At 35.5% G+C, this 24,553-nt stretch overlaps 1 protein-coding gene across 3 annotated transcripts in view; it reads right to left on the bottom strand.

Moving 5' to 3' along the window:
* Window positions 1–24,553, bottom strand: part of SPAG16 (sperm associated antigen 16) — a 1,126,826-nt gene that overhangs the window by 368,804 nt on the left and 733,469 nt on the right. The window lies entirely within an intron of this gene.

The raw sequence follows: 24,553 nt of genomic DNA, 5'->3' as shown, positions 1-24,553 counted from the left end.
TTGTCAATCTTGGCTTTTGTTGCCATTGCTTTTGGTGTTTTAGACATGAAGTCCAAACAACCCCATTAAAAAGTGGACGAAGGATGTGAACAGACACTTCTCAAAAGAAGACATTTATGCAGCCAAAAGACACATGAAAAAATGCTCATCATCACTGGCCATCAGAGAAATGCAAATCAAAACCACAATGAGATACCATCTCACACCAGTTAGAATGGCGATCATTAAAAAGTCAAGAAACAACAGGTGCTGGAGAGGATGTGGAGAAATAGGAACACTTTTACACTGTTGGTGGGACTGTAAACTAGTTCAACCATTGTGGAAGTCAGTGTGGCGATTCCTCAGGGATCTAGAACTAGAAATACCATTTGACCCAGCAATCCCATTACTAGGTATATACCCAAAGTATTATAAATCATGCTGCTATAAAGACACATGCACACATATGTTTATTGCGGCACTATTCACAATAGCAAAGACTTGGAACCAACCCAAATGTCCAACAATGATAGACTGGATTAAGAAAATGTGGCCCATATACACCATGGAATACTATGCAGCCATAAAAAATGATGATTTCATGTCCTTTGTAGGCACATGGATGAAGCTGGAAACCATCATTCTCAGCAAACTATCACAAGGACAAAAAACCAAACACTGCGTGTTCTCACTCATAGGTGGGAATTGAACAATGAGAACACATGGACACAGGAAGGGGAACATCACACACCAGGGCTTGTTGTGGGGTAGGGGGAGAGGGGAGGGATAGCATTTGGAGATATACCTAATGTTAAATGACCAGTTACTGGGTGCAGCACACCAACATGACACATGTATATATATGTAACTAACCTGCACATTGTGCACATGTACCCTAAAACTTAAAGTATTAAAAAAAATCTTAAAAAAAAGAAACGAATTGAGAAATTTCAGCAGTATTACAAATGGTAAGCTTTTAGTATATGTAATTATAAATCTAAGAGTAAAACAAACATAAAGTTGAGAGTGGAGTAATAATATTTTATGTTATATGCTACAGAGTGTGTGTTATATGTTCTGACAAAGTAGAAATAACAGAACTGAAATTGACAGAAGAGAGAAAATAGGGAAGTTGCTGTGTAGGTAATAGTTTGGGTTAAAATATGTCATTCAAAATGCAAACAACACAGAAACATGTTAAAACAAAAGCAAAAGAATAAGAAAATGTAAAAAGAATTAAAAATTGACTGCTAGAACAAAAGTACAGTCTTTCCTAAACACCAAAAGAAATTACAAAATAGAATAAAAGAGGTCAATACTCTACTTTGTATACAGAAACACAGCAAATATAACACAGTATACATGATAATTATTACATAAAATAACAGAGCTGACATTAGACATTTAGCACGTCAATTAATGTGAATGGATAAGATTAACACAACCATTAGAAGGAAATTATTTTCAATTTGACTCACAAAGCAAAACCGAATATGTTCTGCATCCAAAACATACGCAAAATAATTCAGAAAGGCTAAATAGAAAGACATGGATACACACACACACACACACATATACACACACACACACACACACACACACACACACACCAGGCTTCTGGGAATAATAACAGAGCAAAGGCAATATTGCTATCAAACAAAGTTAATATTAAACTTTGCTAAGAAGCATTAAATGTGGGAAAAATTATTCTTTTCAATGTTAAAAGCCTGAATTCACAAAATAGGTATGACAACTATCAATATCTATGCAGCAAAATAACATAGTAGACACTTTTATAAAGCAAAAAATTAAGGAGAATCAAAAAGACACAGATAGAAACATACAAGCCTAGGAGATGTTAATATATCAGAATTGATATAAGATCAATCAAGTGCACACAGAACAGGATATAGAAGTCCTGCAAAACCTAATCAGTAAGGTAGATATTATACACACAGAACTTTACACTCAAGTAATAGTGAATACATCTTCTTCTCAAACATTCATTGGGCATTCTTAAAATGTAATCATATACTAAGTTACATAAGTACATTTCATAATTATAAATATTACAATTTAATCTCTAATAACAAAAAACAAATTATTTTAAAATAAAAAAGGTAAAAGGTCATATGATTGGAATAAATAATCAAAAATAACTTTTATTAAACAAGTTGGGTGAATATGAAAATACAAAACAAATTTAAAGAATTTCTAAACAAGGAATAATAAAAACATACACATATATGTGTATATTAAAGTATACATACTATCTATTTATCTCTATTTATATGAGACTCTGTGGCACATAAAATAGTGATAAAAGGAAACCCTATAACCTCAAACATTTCATCAATAAAAATGAATATGCCTCAATGAATTAAATTATCTGCTTAAAAATACATGAATATATAAAGAAATCAACTAAATGATAACACAAGAAAGGAAATAATTTAGTTGAAAGTGAAATTTAATATAGATCTCACTTTTAGAATATTAGTATTTCACAGACACAAAAAAGAAAATAATAAAACAAAAAGGAAGGTGAAAAATTCTAAAATTGAACAGAAACAGAAACAAATGACCCAGTATACTTTAAATAAATAATATTTTGAATAAATAACACTAAGAAGTAATGGGAGAAGATCTAACCATAGTTGGACTATATGTTTTCCAGCTAAAGACAAAAAGAACCCTAAATAAATACTGAATGCTACTGAGTAGGCCTCTTTCTTAGATGCCTAGGTTAGTAACACTGACCCTACTTTCTGTACATTGTAAGATTAAACATGTAAGTGAATATATTATAAATAATGGGAGCTGTTTGTCACTAGTAGAGAGGACAGTTATAAGTATAAAAAGGGAGAAAATACAATTATCCTGCTATGTTGGAATGGAAGCAGAGAAACCAGTGTGTATCAACTGTTTTTAATATAGCTAGTTAGCTAAATAGAGACAGGTGAGTGAGTGTAATACACAGTTATCTTTCTATTTCTGGCTTTGTTTATTAATATTAACAATGCTTAGAAGCAACGACTCCCCTGTGGTGATGGTTACAGATAGAACCCTAATCTTGATCTCTAATACCATTCTGTACTGAAAGGAACCAGAGTTTCTTGAAGAAATGGCTGACTCCAGTGCTAAGGCAAGGAAAGTACAAGAGGACCCTGCAACATTCTGTGCTGAAAGTTGGGAGAGTGCTCAAAGAATTATGGTCCATGTCAAAAGGGCAACTGTGGCCTACTTGAAAAAATTTCCATTGGCCAAGAATGTGACAATTTGAACATCAAATAAATAATCACAATAAGAATAACCTATTGTACAAAATAGAAATACATTAATCCACTGATATAAATGAAAATTAGGATGAAGGAAAAGCTATTCCTTTTGGTAGAAAATAAATTAATAAAAATAAATGATGGAATTTAAAAATTATCATAACAACCATCTTGGTAATAATCAATGAAAGTGAGAATCATCAATGGATATTAAAACTAGTCATGGCAGTGGTGGTTAATCTACAGCAGCCACTGCATGACACCGGCTGCAGTGGGGAAGGCATGCCAGGGCTGTGCACTCCATGGAGCTGGCAGGATCTGGGAACAGGCAGAAGTGCCATCCCCTTCTGAGTTGACACGGCAGGAACTTCGTGCTCCCTGGGCACAGCTGTGACCATCCAGCCATGGCTGTGGATGTGGGCTTCCTCGTGCTTTTGGAGGTTGGAAGCAGGCAAGAGCACAGTTACAGCCACCCAAGCCATGGCTGCAGACCTGGCAGCTCTGCACTCTTGGGGGCACAGGAAGGACCCCCGCCCCCATGGGCTCAGAAGTGTCTGCTCCTACTGTCTGCCCTCTCCCTGCTCCTGGCGCCCACTCCAATCTTGGAGCAAGATTGGGGCTGAGCCTGGGCACTGTTGCAGGTTGCCAGTGTGTGCACACTCTCAAGGCAGCACTGACATGCCAGTCCCCTGTTGCCTCAGCCCCCTCTGGACTTTGGGCACCAACAAGTATGTGAGGGGGGTTGAGGGGCTGCTGAGGGCAGCTTGGCATTGGCCTACAGGTTTCCCTTGGCATGAATGGCCTGGGCGCCATGAATGGCAGCAGAAAGCAGAGAGGCTCCTGGGCATAAGGGGCAGGTCCCTGGTGAAGTCCCACCTTTGAGCTGTGGAGGGCCTGAAGCCTGGGGGCCGGGCTGCTGGGCCCATGGACGAGAGTGGGAACTTGTGCTTTATTCAGGCTGCTCATAGATTAATCAGTGTGCACTTCCTCCCCTCTGAGGCCCATAAAAGCCCCAGACTCAGCCAGACTTGAGGAGATGATGATAAGACCAGCTGCAGAGAGGAGCTACCTACCCCACGGTCTCCTCTCTGCAGAGAGCTGAATACTTGTTGCGACACCCTAGCTGTGGAGAGTAGCTATCCACTGCGTGTCTCCTCTGAGCTGTTATATCACACAATAAAGCTCCTTTTCACCTTGCTCACCCTCCACTTGAAAAATAGAATTGTTCAGCTCCACTTGTCCACATACCTCATTCTTCCTGGGCACAGGTTCAAGAACTCAGGACCTGCCGAATGGCAGGGATGAAAGAGCTGTAACATGAGCAAGGCTAAAACATGGCCCTTGCTTGCCATGTTGCAGGCAAAAAGAAGGAGAGAAGATCTGCAGCCCTTAGGGGAGCCCAGACCTAGGAGCTCCTTAAGCCAGGGCCGTGACATCCTCTATGGGGATTTGCAGTTCCTGGCATCTTAAAGCTTCCAGGTGCCACAGCATTCCCTGGTGCCAGCTGTGGAAGCTGCTTTCGGGATGTCTGGTCTGGCTGCAGCCTCACAGGGAGCCAGCACCTGTGTCAGTGCCTGGAGCTGCCCACCCCGCTGCAGCCAGTGTGCCTGGCTGTGCACAGTGGCTAGACCCCATGCTGTCTCTCTCACACACCCCTTGCTGCTCCACTTGCCCTTGGCAGGCATGCGATCCAGGCCAGAGGTGTGAGCTAACAGCAGCCTGCTGAGTTGGCCCAGCAGGCCCAAGCAAAACTCAAGCAAAGACACCACTGGCCATGGAGGTTTCCAGCTGGCAAAGCAATGCCACAAAGATCCTGTAACACTAATAGGTGAAATCTGGAGAACACATGGGATATTTAACATAGTGTGAAAATAATAAGATATTTTTTAATTACAAAGTTAAATATTCTGCTTTACAGTAGAGAGACAGCAGAGTCTACCATAACCAAGTGATCAAAGTTAACATCACTGTTAATGACACTGATCAAGAGCATGTGCCTCCTGATATAAAATTCTGTGAAAAGAGCATCACTTCTGAGGTATTTCTATGAAACCTGCATAAGGTGAATGTAAACAAGAAGAAATATTAGACAAACACAAATCGGGAGACATTCTATAAATAGCTGGCCTGTACTTTTCCAAAATGTCAATATCATGAAACACAATGAAAGAGAAATGAACTATTCCAGATTAAAGGGAACTAAAGAGACAAGACAACTAACTGAATGCAATACATGATTATGGATCTTCTTTTGTTATAAAGGCACTATTGGGGCAGGTTAACAAATTTGAAAAAGTTCTGTAGATTAGATAGCTGTATCAGTGTTAAAACTGAATTGGATAATTTTTCTAAGATTGTTTCAGAGAATGTTGTTGTTTTTAGATATTATACCCTGGTATATTTGGAGGTGTATTTAGAGGTGAAGGGGTATCATGCCTACAATTTAGTCAATATTTTGGAGAAATATAAGTCTATTTCTCTCTCTCAGACAAAGAGAGAAAAATATAAAAAAAATAGTAAAATGTTAACACTTGGGAAATCTGGGTGAAGTGTCTGTTGTGTTATTCTTACAACTTTTGGGTAAGACTGGACCTATGTCTAAATGAGTGAATGAATGGATGCATGAAGGCATGAATAAATGGTTGAATATAATCTTTTTGTGTCATGTTCTCATCAGCTCACTGCTACCATCTTGTCCCTAGTCCACCAAACTCCTCTGCCTCGATTATTGTCTTCCAGCCCCCTCTCAGTCTCTTCTCAGCAAGAAAGCCACAGTAATTCTTTGAAAATATAATCAGATCATGCCACTTCTCTGCATCTAACTCTGCCAAAAACCCAGTGCCCTTTTCACACTGTACTGAAATAACATGCTTATATATGTTTTTCAACCACAAAACTATAAATTTCTCAAGCAAAGAATTACATTTTATTTACATGGGCCTTATTTCCCCTTGCCCACACCCACATACCCATAAGAATAATGACAGTAATCTTGGGGAAAAATAAGTGATCATGCATTTGCTGCAGTTGTCACCTACGTTATCGGTTTATTAGTTATTACACATTATTACCTTAATTTGGTTCCCTCTGCTTTGACCAAAAATATTTCATGTTTCCAATAATTGCAGGAAAACGATAAACGTTTTCTGACTTTGTCTTTCTCTGCTGCCTGATTTATCTGAAAATTTTCATGTCAGAGGAGATGTGTGTGTTCTCTGTTAACAGTCTTTTGAATTTCTAAACAAGTCGTGTCTTTCTGATTCTTTGTATAACATAAAAAAAGCATTTTATGGATTATGGATATTTCTGTTCCTGAGGCTTAGATTATGCCATAAGAGGGAAAGAAAAGGACCACTGAACATTTGCTCATCCATAGTCTTTGCACCTAAACTTTTCCAAGCCAGAAACACTTGGTATACCTCCAAAGTAAATCTACATCAAAAATTAATATAGAATTTGGGGTTTTACTTTATCTTTTCCAAATTCTTCTTTTTAAAAATAATTTCTGAATCTGATCTTTACCAAGGCCTTACAACATGTGATTTCCCTAGAATTCAGCCAAATTGTAAATCCAGTGGCATCTTTTGTTATTGTAGCACTTAAATTCTTCCTAACTTTATTCTAGATGTCAGAAACTCAGATCCTAGCCTCCAAGAAGCTGTATTCCTGCTCCTTTGTTATTCATACAGGCAATCGTTACATGTCTTCAATATGCCCATAAATTTTCAGCTTCCTATTATGCATTCTGCATTTCATGGCTCTGTTCACTTATAACTATTGACAAAAATGATTAATTATGGAAACAGCACCAGATTCACCATTTTGAGCTGTACCAGCTCAAGACCCTTTGTTTCTTTAATGCTGGTCACAGTGAGACCAATAAGATCAAAGAGGGGTAAAACAAAGTAGATGGAGCTACCAATCACCTTTGCTTAATTCCTGAGGAACATTCCTGAACCTTTTGTTTTGTCAACCAGACATGAGCAACTTCATTAAAGTGTCTCTGCCTGGCTTGATGTGGGACCCCCAAGTATACCCTAAGACAAATACTTTGAAGTTCATTTATTTGGGAGGTGAACCAGAAAGTGCATGCAAGGGAGGGGAAAAGGGAAATAAAGAAGGACAAAGGCCAGTAAAGGGTATGCTATGGGAACACTATGAGCAACTGGAACTTGGACTTATTGAAGACTGACATGGTTTGTCTCTGTGTCCTCACCCAGATCTCATGTTGAATTGTAATTCTCAGTGTTGGAGGAGGGGCCTGGTGGGAGGTGACTGGATCACGGGGGCAGATTTCCCCCTTGGTTCTAGTGATAGTGAAGGAGTTCTCATGAGATCTGGTTGTTTAAAAGTGTGTAGCACTTCCCCCCTTGGTTCTCTCTCTCTCCTGCTGCACCACTGTGAAGATATGCCTGCTTCCTCTTTGCCTTCTGTCATGATTGTTAGTTTCCTGAGACCTCCCCAGCTGTGCTTCCTATAGAGCCTGTAAAACTGTGAGTCAATTAAACCTGTTTTCTTCGTAAAGGTCTTCCAGTCTCAGGTAGCTCTTTATTTTTTCTTTTTTTTTTCATGTTTCTTTTATTTTATTTTATTTTATTATTATTATACTTTAAGTTTTAGGGTACATGTGCACAATGTGCAGGTTAGTTACATATGTATACATGTGCCATGCTGGTGTGCTGCACCCATTAACTCGTCATTTAGCATTAGGTATATCTCCTAATGCTATCCCTCCCCCCTCCCCCCACCCCACAACAGTCCCCAGAGTGTGATGTTCCCCTTCCTGTGTCCATGTGTTCTCATTGTTCAATTCCCACCTATGAGTGAGAACATGCGGTGTTTGGTTTTTTGTCCTTGCGATAGTTTACTGAGAAGGATGATTTCCAATTTCATCCATGTCCCTACAAAGGACATGAACTCATCATTTTTTATGGCTGCATAGTATTCCATGGTGCATATGTGCCACATTTTCTTAATCCAGTCTATCATTGTTGGACCTCTAGCAAACTCCAACAGACCTGCAGCTGAGGGTCCTGTCTGTTAGAAGGAAAACTGACATCCACACCAAAAACCCATCTGTACATCACCATCATCAAAGACCAAAAGTAGATAAAACCACAAAGATGGGGAAAAAACAGAGCAGAAAAACTGGAAACTCAGGTAGTTCTTTATAGCAAAGTGAGAACAAACTAATACAAAGACTCCCTGAAGAATCATATAAAACATGCTTCACAACTGTCCTACTGAGGGACAACAATGCTGAGCTATTTATCCAGTGACTTCTACCTGTCCCCAGGGACATTAACTTCCTCAAACTTGAGCCTAGTAAGCTGTGGCATTGCCTTAGGCAGAGAAACAGAGAGATGCAGATGAAAACCCTTGAGGTGGGAAGTAGATAAGGGACCCAGGAATTGCAGTACAGCTGCAGATAAATGTGAGGTTAGGGGGAGAGGTATCAATGGCATCTGTTACAGTCTCCTAGGTTTATTTTGGAATCAAATCTGCTGTAAGTTCATCATCTCTGAACACAGAGCCATTTAAGTAAAGACTCATAGACTTACATTAACTTGAAAGACATGTTATTACCAGAAATCTTTGCATTTTTAGTTGATTTCAGATGGACCTCGAATTTCTAACTATGACACTAAAAATCCAGGACCTCTTTATACCATATACATAAAATATTAATTGACAAGATCTATTTACAATGTCAATATACAATGCCAAAGTAAGAAATAAAAGTGTGTTTATCCATTTATCTGCTGATGGGCATTTGAGTTGTTTCTGCATCTTGGCTGTTATGAATAATGCTGTAATGAACATGGGAGTGCTGGATCATATGGTATATACATACAATGCAACAGTTTTTAGCCATAAAAAGAAGGAAATCCTATTTGGGACAACATGGGTGAACCTGGAAGACATTGTGCTAAGTGAAATAATCCAACCTCAGAAAGGCAAATACTGTGTGATTCCACTTAGATGAGGTATCTAAAATAGTCGAAGTCACAAAAGAAGAAAACAAAATAGTGGTTGCTAGGACCTGCGGAAGGGGGAAATAGAGAGTTAGTCAATGAATATAAAGTTTCCATTATGTAAGATGAATAAGGGTTAGAGCTCTGCTGTACAAGAGTGCCTAAAGTTAACAACATAGTATTGTGCACTTAAAATTAGGTTGAGAGACTAGATCTCATGTTGATTGTTCTTACCACTAAAATACACACACATGGAAACTTTTGGAGGTGGTGAATATATTTATTACCTTGATTGTGGTGATATTATGCGTAGGTTTATGCATATGTCCAAATTCATCAAATTGTATACATTAAACAAGTGCAATTCCAAAAATAAACCAAATCAAGTATACCTCCATACAGCTGTTAAGAGCAAAATGTATTAAATTTCATATGTTTTATTTATTTTTGTTTTGTGAGTGACTGAGTAATTTGTTGCTTCTTTGAAGGCTGAATTAGTAGGGAAAGGCATAGAGTTAAGTTTGAGTAAGATTTGTTTTTGGGGCAATTCCACATTTTCCAAGTCCCTGATCATCTTCTCTTCTCCACATTCTTTTCTTTTGTGTGTTTAATTTTCTCTAACCACATCTTCCTCTTTGCTATCATTCTGGTCCCATCCATTGTCATCTTTTGCATAGATGGATCAGAATAGCCACAATGGATTTTTCTGCTTCCACCATTGCCTTCCCCTCTCCCCGCCCACTAGTGTGATAAAAGGTAATGCAGATAATGTACCTCTTTGCTCGAAGCCCTCCAATATCTTCCCATACCACCCTGAGTAAATGCCAGTCATCAAAATAGCCTACCAGACTACAGAATTTGTCCCACTCTTCCTACCTCTGGCCTCATTTTATATTTTCCAACCCCTCTTTCCTCACTCATCCACTCCTGCTGCTCCTTGCTTGATCCTCAAACACATACCAGGCACATTACTACTCCTGGGTTTTTGTACTTGCAGTTTTCTCTCTCTGGAACACTCTTCCCCCAGATATTGGGAAGGCTCCCCACCAAACCTTATTTAGACCTTGGTTCTAACTGTATGTTAATTAGAATCACAACATCATTTTTCCCCACCAGCAAAAGATTTCTTACATTATTTCCCTGATTCCTGATTTCTTCTCCACAACATGTGTCATCTAACATACTCATTATTTTTCTTATTTTATCTTTCTCCTTCTACTAAAAGTCTCCCCAAAGGCAGAGACTTTAATCTTTAAAAAAAATTGTATCCATAGAATAGTCCCTGCTACACGTTAGGCATTCAGTACTTATGTGTTGAATGATTGATTGTATTACATTCAATAGTAAAGATTTGGGCCAAATATAGTATTGAATGCAATAAAATCAACACATACACATGCGTGCACACACACACAAATATATACACACATACATACATTTTTCACAAAAATGATTTTTTTCACAGATACTATAGTAAATAGTAAAATTATTCAAGATTTCACATCAAGTGATTTCAATGTTAATATATCAGAAATACAGAAGATTCTTATTTAATAATACTCTTAAATATCCTTTAAAATTTTATCAAATGCATGTAAAAGTAAAATCTTGGGTTGAGGCATTTGTTATGAAATTATAACTAAGTATTAGGATATATGTATCATCCACAAAGATACAACCAGAGACTAAAGCATGCAAACACATTAAAAAATACCAACAGACAAACAAATTCCCAATTTGGCTGAGTTGAGAATTCTATTCAGTTGAGAATTCTATTCAGTCAAGCCATAGCTTTGCTTCATGAAGTAGTCACGAATTGTGAAAAGGCTCCATCATCTATCTGCCAAGTGATCCTGAGTTCTGTGGCTTTTAGGAACTAAGACATTGACAGCAGTGTGATTCAAACTCTATGAGCCTATCTAAGAAGTACAATAGACTAGTTCTACTCCTTGTTATTCTATGTCATTTCATCACAAACTCACCACCATTTTCCTATAATCAGATACACAAATTCCAGGGAATACAGAAAATACGGAAAAGGCATGGCTAGTTCAGTGTAATTGGGGACCCAAGTAAAGTAATTTAGGCACAGTAGTATGCTAGCTCCCCACAATCTCACACATCATAAAAATGTGTGTTGCAAATCCTAGATGCCAAAAGTTCCAGAAAACAGTTAAGAAGATGGTAGGGAAAATAAAGGGTCATTTTACAAATATATATTTTAATTAGTTAGCTAAAATAACACACTTAGTCATATATTATACCTTTAAGACAATCACGATACATTCCAAGAAGCACTCAATTTTCCAAGACAAACAGAAAAAATTAAATAACTAAAATTTAGCCAAAAAATTCAACTAGTTTGAATTTCAAAACAAATAAACCAGATAACCATACTAATTTGAAAAAGACTGTCCGAAATACTGTGTCAAATAATGTAAATATGAATTACAGATATAGAAATTAATGTCAATGGTAGCCTTATGCTTAATGATAACATAAAACATTTTAACAGTCCTAAAACTTATATACTAAAACATTGACAAGATAATTTTATCTTCTCTAACTTCTAAAACTTAAGTGGTAAGAATGGGGGAAAGTGGACACAGATGGATTGCTGGAAAGAGTATATAGCTAGGAATTGTCAACATCTTATAGATCCTTTATCAATATGATTTAAATGCTTTTTAAAAATGCAAATTATACCACCTATAAATGTATCTCAATGAAAAGAACTGACAAATGTGAAAAAATAAACCTGCAAGGATGTTTCTGCATTCTTGTTTAGAAGATCAATTACTTAGAAACCATCCAAATATTCATAGGAAAAGACTGTCCAAGCAAACAGTGATACATCTATATAATTAACTATAATATATGTATAATACATTGATAATAAGAATGAGAATGCTTATACAATAATATTTAAAATAATTTTCAAGTTATGCTGTTTAGTAAAGAAGAATTAACTTCTATAATATTTATAGTGTGCTATTATTATGAATAGAAGGGTTTGAATGTACATCTTATCTAGCATACAAAAATTGGAAAGGTTATCATAATAATATTTTATCATTACTTATTTTAAGGGTGTGTTTCTAAGTACTTTTAAAGTCTACTCTTTCCTACATTGAATAGTGTTTTACTTGTGTGATAATGAAAAAAATCTAAAAATAAAAACTCATCAAACAGTGGAATAAAGTTTCTTTGAAACAGATGAAACTTTAGATATACAAAGTCAAAAGATACACAAGATTTAGAAAGAAAGGGATTTGAGAATCAGCAACAAGTCAAAATGGGGAAAGGCTGAAGGGAAAAAAATGATGACTTTGATTTACTGAAGAAGTCTCAAGAAGACTTCCCTTTTTAAATAAAGGATTTTATATTATATAGTACATAATTAAGAGTCTGTTTAAGGGCTCTAACTTCTATTTCATTGATTGGGTTATCAATCTTTCTTCAGTTCTACAATATTTACTGTATAGTAAATTTATAGATTAATAACCGGTAGGCTAGTCTTTCTCATGAATCTTTTCCCTCCAGCTTTATTTATCAATTGCTATTATCTAAGGAGATATAAAGGTTAGAATAACTTTATTTACCAAATACACTGAAAGCAGAAACATTATTAGGATCTCCTTGAAATTCCATTAAACCTATATATTAGTTTATAAAGAAATGTGTCTCTTTCAATGAAAGAACCTGGCATATCCTTATATGTGTATCCATATTTATTTACACACTTCACTGTTATTATGCAGATTTATTCTTTCACATTACACAAACATTTTTATGTGCATAGGATATTTTTGTTGATATTGTTAATTTGCACTTTTAACTTTTGTTTTTGTTTTGTCAGCAAAGAAGAAGCTATTGATTTTTCCATTGAATTTTCCTAGACTAACTTTATGACATTTTTATTAGTTCTAAACTAATAAAAAATATACATATGGTTCCTGTGTGTGTATATATATAATATAATATGTGTATGTACATATATGCATGTGTGTATATATATTATTGTAAAAGTAGAAATTATAAGAAGATGCTAACAGTAAGGCAAAGTAACGCTAAGTATGGTTTGCTGTTAGCTTTTCTAAAGAAACTGTTTTTGGACAAACAAATTCTACTTTTTTTCCACTGTTAAATTATGCTTTAATCTTTATTATTTTCTATTTGCTGATATTTCTTCAGCCCTGCCTCTTACCACATTTCTTACATTGTCAATTTCCCTTCAAAAGAATATTTCTTGGATGCTGGGTAGTCAAATAAACAACAAATAACCATCTTAGTAAATCTTTTACAGAAGTTTATAGTTTAATTTTGTTATATCATTAAATTTAAGGTTTTTGTCTTTATATATAGAATGCACAAGTGTCATAACAGTAGGGTAGGCAAGGCAGCTTGTCTTCTTTTACAGTATTTTCTTTATTGAATGAAATGCCTGAGTATACTAAATGGTTGAAAAAAAGTCACCATGATTATATGGTGCATCAATGGTTATCCAATTTAAATGTAATTTAATGAGTTGCTAATAATTTTCTGGTGCTATAAATCTATATAACAAGAGGTGCTGTTTTACCTTACACGGATCACAATAGCAACCACAGCAGAATGCCGGAAACACTTGCCACAAATGTTGCATTTAATTTCTAGTTTCATCAACGGTATCTAAAAATTATAATTAACATGTGGTACTACAGTGAATTTGAAGTTAAGACTATCTTGAAGTACAGCCAAGCCATCACTATTGAAGTTTTAATGGGTTGAATGTATAAAAGAATGAATAACAGTGACAAGCTTATTCCTAGTAATTTCTATATGTTGAAGTAAAATTAAGAGGCTACAAGTAAGATAGGTCAAATAAACACTATACATACTGTGGAATTACAAACTGATTCAATGAATTGTAGTCACTTAGTTCTTGAAAGTGACAGCAACACACAAAACACTGGGTAAAGCAATTTGCAATGGAATTATTCAACCTCATTAAGCATCATTTAACCCATCAACCAAAGAGACAGAACCACAAATCATGAGAAGACTTGTCTCTAGCATTCTCAGCTACCAAAAATAGAAAAACATAATTGACCCTTTTTGATTTCCAAATAAATTGTCCCAGTGCTAATACTGTGATTTAATTATTATTATTCCCATTTTAAAAGAGAATGCTGAATTTTACAGGTATTAAATATTGTGCCTCAAAATTCACAACCAGGAGGTAAAAGAACTTCAAAAAATCTTGGACTCAAGACTCTAATCTATCTGACTTCAGAATCTGTAATTTTTCTACATTATTATGCTCAAGGCAGAAAAGACTGGAGGCAATCCACTGGGGTTTCCTGTTGGTCAAATATATTCTATGATTAAGTTACCTTCAATATTTATATGTGACAATCCTATTCCTTACTTAATTCAAATAAGTCAAAAAAACATAGTTTTTCTAAGAGATCTAGATTCTACCACACCTAAAAAGGTAGATGCATGCTTTTCCTTTAGTTTCAACTTTCCATCAATCTTTGGTTTTAGCTCTCTATCAACCTTCTATTCATATAATTTCACGTCAATCTGAATAAAAGGAAGAAATACTCATTGATATTATTCAAAAGAAGGAATAAACAAATTTAACTTTAGAATGTATTATATAACTTTTACAAAAGTATTGAATTAAGTAATTATGTTTTACAATTCATTTATCTTATTCTTCCCTAAGAAAATAATTGACCTCAATTTTCATTTTAGATATCATTTAAACTATTTTGTGTTCATTACAGATATTATTAAGGAATACAAAAGGAATTAAATCATCTATATTTACTATATCTAAATTTCATACCCTTCTAGATCATAATCTCTGTCCTAATAAAATACTCTAAAATTGTTACAAAGAAGCCATTTCAGTAATGAATAAAAATCAGTTGGGTAAGCACATGGAGAAAAGTTTTTGAGATGATTTAGCCCATATTACTTTTACTCAAAAGATGATTTTTTGTATCTGGTATTTTCTTTTGGCTTGTTCCTTCCAATACTAGAATTCATTCCAAATCAGAAAATTCAGCATAAAAAAACAGTACAACATGGTGTCTCAACTATGACAGGAGTATTAAGAATATTTTATTCTAAATAATTGATTGGGAATTTTACTTACTTTTATCTCATCCAACACCATATCTCTACATTCCATCTTTATTGAATGGAATCTAAATAAACTGCATGAAGTATAAAGAAATTATTTTTACCTCTTACAGAATTAAAATAATCTCATAAAGCTAATCTATATTTATTTTTCAATGGACATAGTCATTATAATTAATTCAATTAATTAAATTATTTAATGCCATTATTGAATATGGTATTTTTTCAAAGGCTGATACCGATATACAAAAATCTAGTCTTCCCGCTACTGGCCAGTGTAATACCATTTATAGCAACTGCAAGGAAAAGAAGAAAGGAATGATATTTGTGATGAGTATGCAAAGGTTTTATATGGAAAGTATGAGATACACAATAGTTTTAGCAAAGTTAAGTAACAATATTTGAAAGCCTTATAGCATATTAAATTGATCTATTATTTAAGATACAATGGTTTTACTGTGTATTAAAAATACTTAGTTTTAATTTTCAGACAATTGGATTATTTGAGTAAAATGCTTTTCTACCTAAAAGCAAAACATCTGATTTATAGTCTGTAATAACTTAAAACCTATGTACTTATACCTTAAGTTAATGACAAATGTAAATGATATGACTGTAAGTTCTGAAAATCTTATGCATTTTAGAAAACACATAAAGTTTTTTTTTTTTTTTTTTAATGAATGCCTTAGGAAGCAATTGATAGCCACTCAAATACTACTCCTCTAGGGAAAGATGTGAAAGCCAAACCAGTCAGTCATTTTGGTGGAAAATCAGTATTTTTTTACTTTGGTTGTTAATATTACTCTGAAAAAACCATAACATCCATCTTAATCAGTGTAACTTTTCTTAGAACACAGCTTCTACTACATTTTTAATGAAGTGAGAGAAGTTACTTGGAAAACAAAGGCCTGTTGAACATAAGTGATTACATACTGTAAGCTACACAGATACCCAGAGAAAACATGAGGGGAAAAGAGAAGGTTTATCTGAAATAAAAGGCATAATAAAATGGGATAATTGAGAACGGGGAATATTAAATTATGTCAGATGCACTGTTAGGGACTGATTGAAAGATAACTTGAAATGTCTAATGAGATTCATGTCATCAAATTGTAGTAGCAGAGACGGAAGGCTATGTCATTATCAGGAAAGAAGGAAGAGGATAGAATTTGGCAATAACTTGGAGAGACAAAATTGCATAATTTATGTATTTCTTAAATATTTAGTAACAATTCTGTACTATGACTTGGTGTTAATATAAATGGAAAGAAAGGAAAAGAAATAAAAGTGAAATAGGGTATATCTGAAGAACATGACACAAGGTCTTGAGTTAGAAGAAACACCATGGTAAGACAGATTCTTTTTTTTTCCCTCCCTTCCCTCCTTCACTTCTTTTTCACCCTCCATTGTTCCCTCACTTCCTTTAACATCTGTTAAGCACCTATTATCCAACCATTGTGAAAGTAGAGAAGAAAGCTCCGAGTTTCATGAGAGCAAAATATAACTAAACAATTATATGGCATGACAACTGCTGTAAGAATATCTAAAAGATACTGAGTTCTCATCTGTCACTTTTCTAGGCACATCATATGATTGATCATTTAATACCCATTTTATCCTTATGTGATAAGTAGTACTACTATGCACATTTTACAAATGAGGAAATTGTGGGAAAAATATTTTATACAATATGCCCAAGGACACACTGTAAATAAGCAGCAAATTTTGGGTTTGAATCCAGGCAGAATGGCTGCATGCTCCTATTGTGCTGTATGGTCTGATGTAAATACAAGATAATATAGGATATAAGTCCAGAGTTCTATAAAAATGCAATTACGTACATTGATTTTTTTCAAGCCTATCTTCTTGTAGTCCATTCCTGAAGCCATTAGTAATTACATGAAATGTTAGCTAATTGGTAAGGCTTGTCTTTTTATGGAGAAAAAAATGTCTCATTCACCAAGTTCAACATTTTAAAACACTTTACAAAGAAATAATTAGCAAAATTCTACGGGGTACAAAGTTCTCTTGGTTGCCTCTTGGGATGCCTAATCCAGAGGAACAAGCATGGGGAGCTTTGGAGGGAAGGTGAAGTGAACCTTTAAGGATGGATGCAAATTCTTTAGGTGATGAGGGGGAAAGGTGTGTCAGGCAGATGAAATAGTAAAGGGAAAGCTTTTTCAGAGGAAAGATCATGTTATGTGTTTGTTAACCTCACACGGTTAGGACATCATGTATTTAATAACTGATGGTAGTAGATGTTTATTTAGTGAGAAAGCAGTAAGTCTCTACACAGGATTTGTGCAACATGAAGGTCTTTGAACCAAGGTGTTCAAAGCAAGGTGTAACACAATATATAAAATCAATGCAGTAAGGCTTATTTTAAATTTTGTATTGTATTATTGCACTTTCAAGCACTTTGCATATTTATAAGTTGGTTAATTTTAGGTTAACTAGTTGATAAGGTTTGGCTCTGTGTCCCCACCCAAATCTCATCTTGTAGCTCCCATAATTCCCAGGTGTTGTGGCAGGGACCCAATGGGAGGTGATTGAATTATGGGGGCAGGTGTTTTCTGTGCTGCTCTCATGACAGTGAATGGGTCTCATGAGATCTGATGGTTTTAAAAACGGGAGTTTCCCTGCACAAGCGTCTCTTTCTTGCCACCACTGTGTAAGAAGTACTTTTTGCCTTCCGCCATTATTGTGAGGCCTCCTCAGCCACCTGAAACTGTGAGTCCAATAAACTTCTTTCTTTCATACATTGCCCAGTCTTGGGTATGTCTTTATCAGCAGCGTGAAAACAGATTAATACACTAGTCCTTTGATGATTAGGATCTTTATAATATTTTGTAAAAAGTCAGAGTGACCAAAAAAAGTTTTCTACTCCCACAAAATTTAAATTTCACAATTTTTTAGCAAAGTGTTTAAAAGAAAAGTTGACCTTAAATATGTGTTATGCTTTTTCTCCCCAAAACACAAATATTCCTAATTTGTTGACCTTTTTTGTGATAATAGGCATTTGCCAACAGTGAACTGTAAGCAGATAATTTTGAAAATAATATGATTAATCATCCTATCAAAATAAAGGTGACATTTTAACAATAAACAAAAAAGGCACCATTTTCAAAAGAAACTTATGATATAGAACATTTGATAACAGATATTTTTAGTGTTTCCTCTACCAAATCTACCTAAGGGCAGTAACCTTTAAAAGTCCTTGTAGCTGAACCTTTAAGAAATGTAGGAAAAGAATTTTCCACATAGTATTAAAATGTTTGAAAACTTCTGATTAGTTTGCAAAACCAACTGATTGACCTCAGAACAAGAGGAAACCCTAACAAAATTTTAACAAAAATTCCTTTGCATAATTAGTGGATGAATTTGAAAGTTCAGCCTGCACATTGGTAAGTACAGATCATCATACATTTTTTCCTTTAGGAGTTTTGTATTTTTTGTCAAGGGATCATTTGCAGTTCTGATAGCTGCTAAATCCAATCATAGATCATACTTGTGAATCACTGAATTACAGTCATCAATTAAAATTATTAAATCAGAATTCCTTGAAAATATAAGCATATTGAGTCATCTTTTCTTACTGAACCGTCATTTTTGTGTCATTGTTATTTTTTGGTCAGAAACAAACAAAATTAGAGGCTATAAAAGAAACATGGAATTTTAAATATTGCTAATTGTACCTTTCTGTCATTATTTTTATTTCAGGTGTATACATAAATTATTACACACATAAAATACCAGCACAGTAGTAATTGCTTAAAACATTTTTATAAAAAGTAGTTTGGAGACTACTGTGGTAGAAACTCGAAGGGACTAAGTAGATTAATAGAGGCATGGAAATGGCCAAGGGCATGGAAGAAGGAAGACCAAGGTTGGAGAGGCAGCCTGCGTTCTCACCCTGTCACTGACCACTGGGCTGTTCTTGCGCAACTTACTTCCTCAGGCTCCACTTTCTCAGTTGTGAAATAAAGATAATAATGGTACCCACCCAATCAGATTCCAGTAAGCTATGTAGATTTTATAGGTAAAATGATGGCACAAATTACATATTCAATAAGTGTTAACCATCAATCAGCTCTTGAGACAGTGAGCTTTGGCACAGAAAAACCAAAGCTATAGTTATATAGAATATATAGCAATTACTACATTATTTTAAGATAATTTATCTTTATACATTGTCCCTGAGAGTCTGTGTGTTCATTGAGGGCAGGGATTCTGTCACAGTCACCTCTCTAGAACCTAGGATGTTGCCTAGCACATAGATCTCCAGTAAACATTACTAAATCAAATATGGCTGAGGGATAAAAGAGAGAGGTACAAGCTTCCCTTTGTTTCCACATTCTGGATTCTGAATATTAGGCTCCTCTTAGAGTTCACCAGATCCTATCTATGAAAACCAACAGGCCTATGCAGGGTACAGGATGAACTGTAGAGCAGACATGGGTCTGGCACCAAACAGGAGCCAACAGGTTAACTCTTTTTGTGAGTTCCTTGTTTATCCACTTTATAGAGACTCGCAGTGACAAGTTACTGGATCTTTTGGCCAAAGCTAAGTCAGGAGAATGCTGTAAGCTGGACAAGTGCCCGCAGTTAGTCTAAGGAGCAAGGAATGGCCACTAAAGGCAGTCCAGGTCATGAACCCTCTGTGTCTGACTCATGGCAAGAGACAAAATGTCAGCAACTCTGACTGTTGCCAGCCCAGCCCTGACACAACTCATAGATGTATTACTCATCTCATTCTCATTCTGTGTTTTACTGTATATTGAAAACATTCTTTTCTTTAAAAAAAAAAAAAGCCTTAATATTTTCATTGGGTTTGTGGATGACTAACAATCTCATTGCATTTATTTTAAACAGGCTTCCAAATCACTGTATGTACATTGAGCCTTTTCTTACTGCCTTTAGGTAGGCCTTATAATTTCTCATTCAGTTTGCTATGTGATATATCACTTTCTGACAATAAAGCAATCTTATTTTTCAATTTTAATAAAATAGTCTTACGGTTTTATAACTTTGAAGAAAAATACATGCAGTCCTGTAAAACTGAGCAATTTCATGAGTTTCCAAACTGCAAGTTATTTTGTAGCCTCCATTTGGTAATTATAGAGATTTATATCCCTTTTTTCACCCTCTACAAAATTCAGAGCTGATATGTCCAGTTGACTTGGAAACTGACTTAGGCCTCCACATTAATTATCTTTGATAATAAAGGTGTTAGATCAGATTAATGATTTAAAACTAGTATATGTTTGAGAGTGGGAGAAGGAGGTTTAAAACTAATTTATAGGAATATAATCCACTGGTCATTTTCACATTTCATCAAAAAATATTTCAGAGGGTGTCTCAATAGTAATTGATCACACTGAGGTGACAAAATGTACCATTACTGCTTCACTAATAGAAGAAAGTCATTAATCTCCTTTTAGGTCCAGACCTTCAGGATAACCTGACAATTTATCATGTATCAAGGAATTAACATATTTTAAAAATTATAAAGAAGAAGCATGCCAGTATACCATGGATTCAGTTAATGTTGCAAATCAAATAATGTCATCCATATCAATATGTTATACAGTTCTTATCATTACAACATAGAAAAAAACTTTAGCTAATCTGGTTACCCTTTTCAAAATCTCTTACTATTTAACTAAAAATGTAAATTTATTTTAACTTGTTTATGAACCACTGGGATAAAAAACAACTAACAATTCCATATTATATAGACAACATAAAACACGTGTCTGTCTTTTAAAAACAATGTATATAATAGTATAAATTTTTTAAAATCTGGGTGATTTAAAGTTTTTTTGTTTTGTTTTGTTTTTTAACAAATTAGATATATCTGAAATGAAGTCGCCACAGCTGCCTAATGCAATGTTAGTGGAGTGATTCTGTTTAATTCTTGGATTATCGTATTTCACTTGTAGAATTTTATATCAATATTTTCGTTAACAATTTATATTATCTAGTAATTAATAAGTTGAATGAGTTTCCTTTGCATTATATGCTAGTTTTTTACAGTACATAGCTATCAATTTAAATTTTTTTCTACTTGGTTTGAAAATATTTTTAGAAAATAAACTCATTAAATGAACTTTATTTCTAATTAATGATGCATTTATGATATATTTAGGAATCATATTTCATTTAAACCAAAATATTTTAGAGCCCTTTTTCTAGTATTAATATAAAGCTAGCATGCATAATAGTAACAAAATAGCAATAATAATTATAGTGATATAAATTTTAATTTGCCATTAAGTCAACTTAAAAATATTTATGTTGATTAAAGTCATACAAATGGGACTTGCAAACCCTTCTATGCTTTTACATTCAATGCATATGCAATTGCACTATGCTGAAGGTACTGTGCTGTGCTGAATCCCTCTTTTTCTCCTGATACTTCAGGGAATAAGGATAGCACAGAAAGAGCTCAGAACCTCAGGGAAGAAGGAAGGTCACCATCAATAAACAGCTGTATGCATTCAAGGCAGATATATATGAGAGGAAACTTTTTAAAATTAGAGCAGTTTTACTTCTAAGCATTAGTGCTTCTGTTTTTCACATAAGAGAAAGTAAATAAGATATAGACTTCCCTAGAACACTCAGTTATAGCACTTGAGAGAGAGAGAAAAAAACCTTGAAGTCAATAGAATTTAGGTCACTGCTAAATTAATATTTTCTCTATGGATATTCCTCTACCAATCACTTTTATACAAACTTCGCATCTAAGTTTTTGGTTCAAAATATATTGAAAATCTTACTTTTCCATTGACGCTCCATTAGCAGGAGCAAACTCCACTGCATCAATGTCTAAGAAGCTATTTTAAAGCAAGGAGGAGATTGTCGGACCTTTGTACCTAACAAAAAATCATCCTGATTTTATTTTTAAGTCATGCCTGATGCACTCTTTCCACAATGCCCCCTTGACTTCTGCTTCCTCAGAAGTTTAAATCTCTGCAACATGTGAAGTTGGTCACCAAGACATGGGTAGCTCTACCTTAGTTTTTTCTATAATGTGTGGTGCTGAGCATATTTTGTTCTTCATATATCCTAAATAAATTGGCCTCAGAGGTCTAAACAGGGCTTCACATACTGAACTTGCATCCCTCCTAACACCATCTGCATGTCCATTACCATATTCCTTTATTTATATCAATCATGTTTTGTATATGGGAAATAAAATGGGAGAAATTACATTTCTCTTTCTCTTTGACCCAGGAACCAGAAATTATGAATATTTATTCTTTTCTTATAGAGTCAACTGTAGTCATTGTTTTTCTTGTAATCTTTATAAAATATCGCTAAGAAGAATATGGAGGCCTTGTTTTACACATATTGGCATTCTTCAAGTTATGAAAATCTGTGCACAATAAACTCTGTGTTATCTCTTCTCTTTCCTACATTTTCATTTCATCTCCCCGATCTTACCCATAAGCAAATAAACATGCTGTCTCCTATCTGAACAAAGGAGGATCCTTTATTTGATCTTAGAGCTACAATCTTTTCTCCTATTCATCTTCACAGCCAAACTGTTTGAAAGTGTAGTCCTTACATTTTATTTACTTTGTGATATGGCTTGGCTTTGTGTTCCCCACCCAAATCTCACCCTGAATTGTAATAATCCCCACATGTCATGGGAGGGACCTGGTGGGAGGTAACTGAATCAGGGGTGAGTTTTTCCCATGCTGTTCTCGTGATAGTGAATAAGTCTCACGAGCTCTGATGGTTTTATAAAGGTGAGTTCCCCGGCACATGCTCTCTTGCCTGCTGCCATGTAAGATGTGACTTTGCTTCCTCATTCACTTTTCACCATGCTGTGAGGCCTCCACAGGTATAAGGAACTGTGAGTTCATTAAACCTCTTCCTTTATAAATTACCCAGCCTTGGGTGTGTCTTTATCAGCAGGGTGAGAACAGACTAAAACACTTTTATCAAAATCAAATTCACTCTTGAACCTACCAGTAATCCAGTTCTGTCCAATTTTAGCTCTGAAAATCTCATGACTCAGGAAAACCCTCATTCCTAGACAAATTGGAAAAGTTTCTCACCCTAAACTCCTCCTCCCCAAATAATCTTCACCTCCAATCACTCTCCAAATTTGGATAAACTTCCTATGTTTAATGCATTCTCTCCTTTTCATCTACACTGTTTCCTAGCTCAAATTCTCATCCACTCATAGCCTGTTATATTACATTCCTCACATGACTGACTCTCTTACTTCCTTATCAAAATCACCTTCTAAAAAGGGGACAAATAAAAATAAAATTCTAAGGCCCTCCCCCAGCCAACTGAATGGAGCATCTCTTAGCCAACAGGACTCCAGAGTAACCTTGAAAACTGAGCTCTCAGCCAGGACAGGATGGTGTTCAGACAAGCCTCCTCATACTCCCTCCCTCCAAAATGACCATTAGCCTTGCTTCCCTAAGTGCTAAACAGAAACCAGCCCTTTCTTTCTTTGATTTTTTTTTTTTTTTTTTCTGAGATGGAGTTTTGCCCTTGTTGCCCAGGCTAGAGTGCAATGGCGTGATTTCGGCTCACTGCAACCTCCGCCTCCTGGATACAAGCGATTCTCCTGCCTCAGCCTCCCAAGTAGCTGGGATTACAGGCATGCACCACCACACCCAGCCAATTTTGTATTTTTAGTAGAGATGGGGTTTCACCATGTTGGACAGGCTGGTCTGGAACTCCTGACCTCCAGTGATCCACCTGCCTTAGCCTCCCAAAGTGGTGGGATTACAGGCGTGAGCCACTGCACCCAGCCGAAACCAGCCCTTTCAAAAGACCTCAATACTGATATCAACCAGCCACCTGATACTGCCCTTCCTCTTTTAGCCTGATAAGAGACCACTGACCATGAAGTGTGTCTGGCCAGTCCATGGAACACGTGCAGTAAGGGTTTTCATGTCCTCCACTTCACCTTCTGATGTTAGGCGGCTGAAAACTCCAGGCTTGGATCATGCTAACACTGCCATTTTTGGTACATGGGACCCATGAAGGGGGCATGAATGTATACTGTGCATGTGCATGATTCACCTTTCATAAATAGTCATGACTCCTCCTCAAGCTTATGAAATATTCACATACCCGACTCAGCATAAATTCCTGTTCCCTTTGCTCCTCCCTCGAAGTATCTATTTCTGGCTTCTGGCTGGAGGCTATGCTTTCCAG

Source organism: Pan paniscus, chromosome 13 (genome assembly GCF_029289425.2).
Source record: "Pan paniscus chromosome 13, NHGRI_mPanPan1-v2.0_pri, whole genome shotgun sequence".
Taxonomy (NCBI): domain Eukaryota; kingdom Metazoa; phylum Chordata; class Mammalia; order Primates; family Hominidae; genus Pan; species Pan paniscus.
The sequence above is the reverse complement of the archived record's forward strand: the minus strand, read 5'-3'. Positions and strand labels throughout refer to the sequence as shown.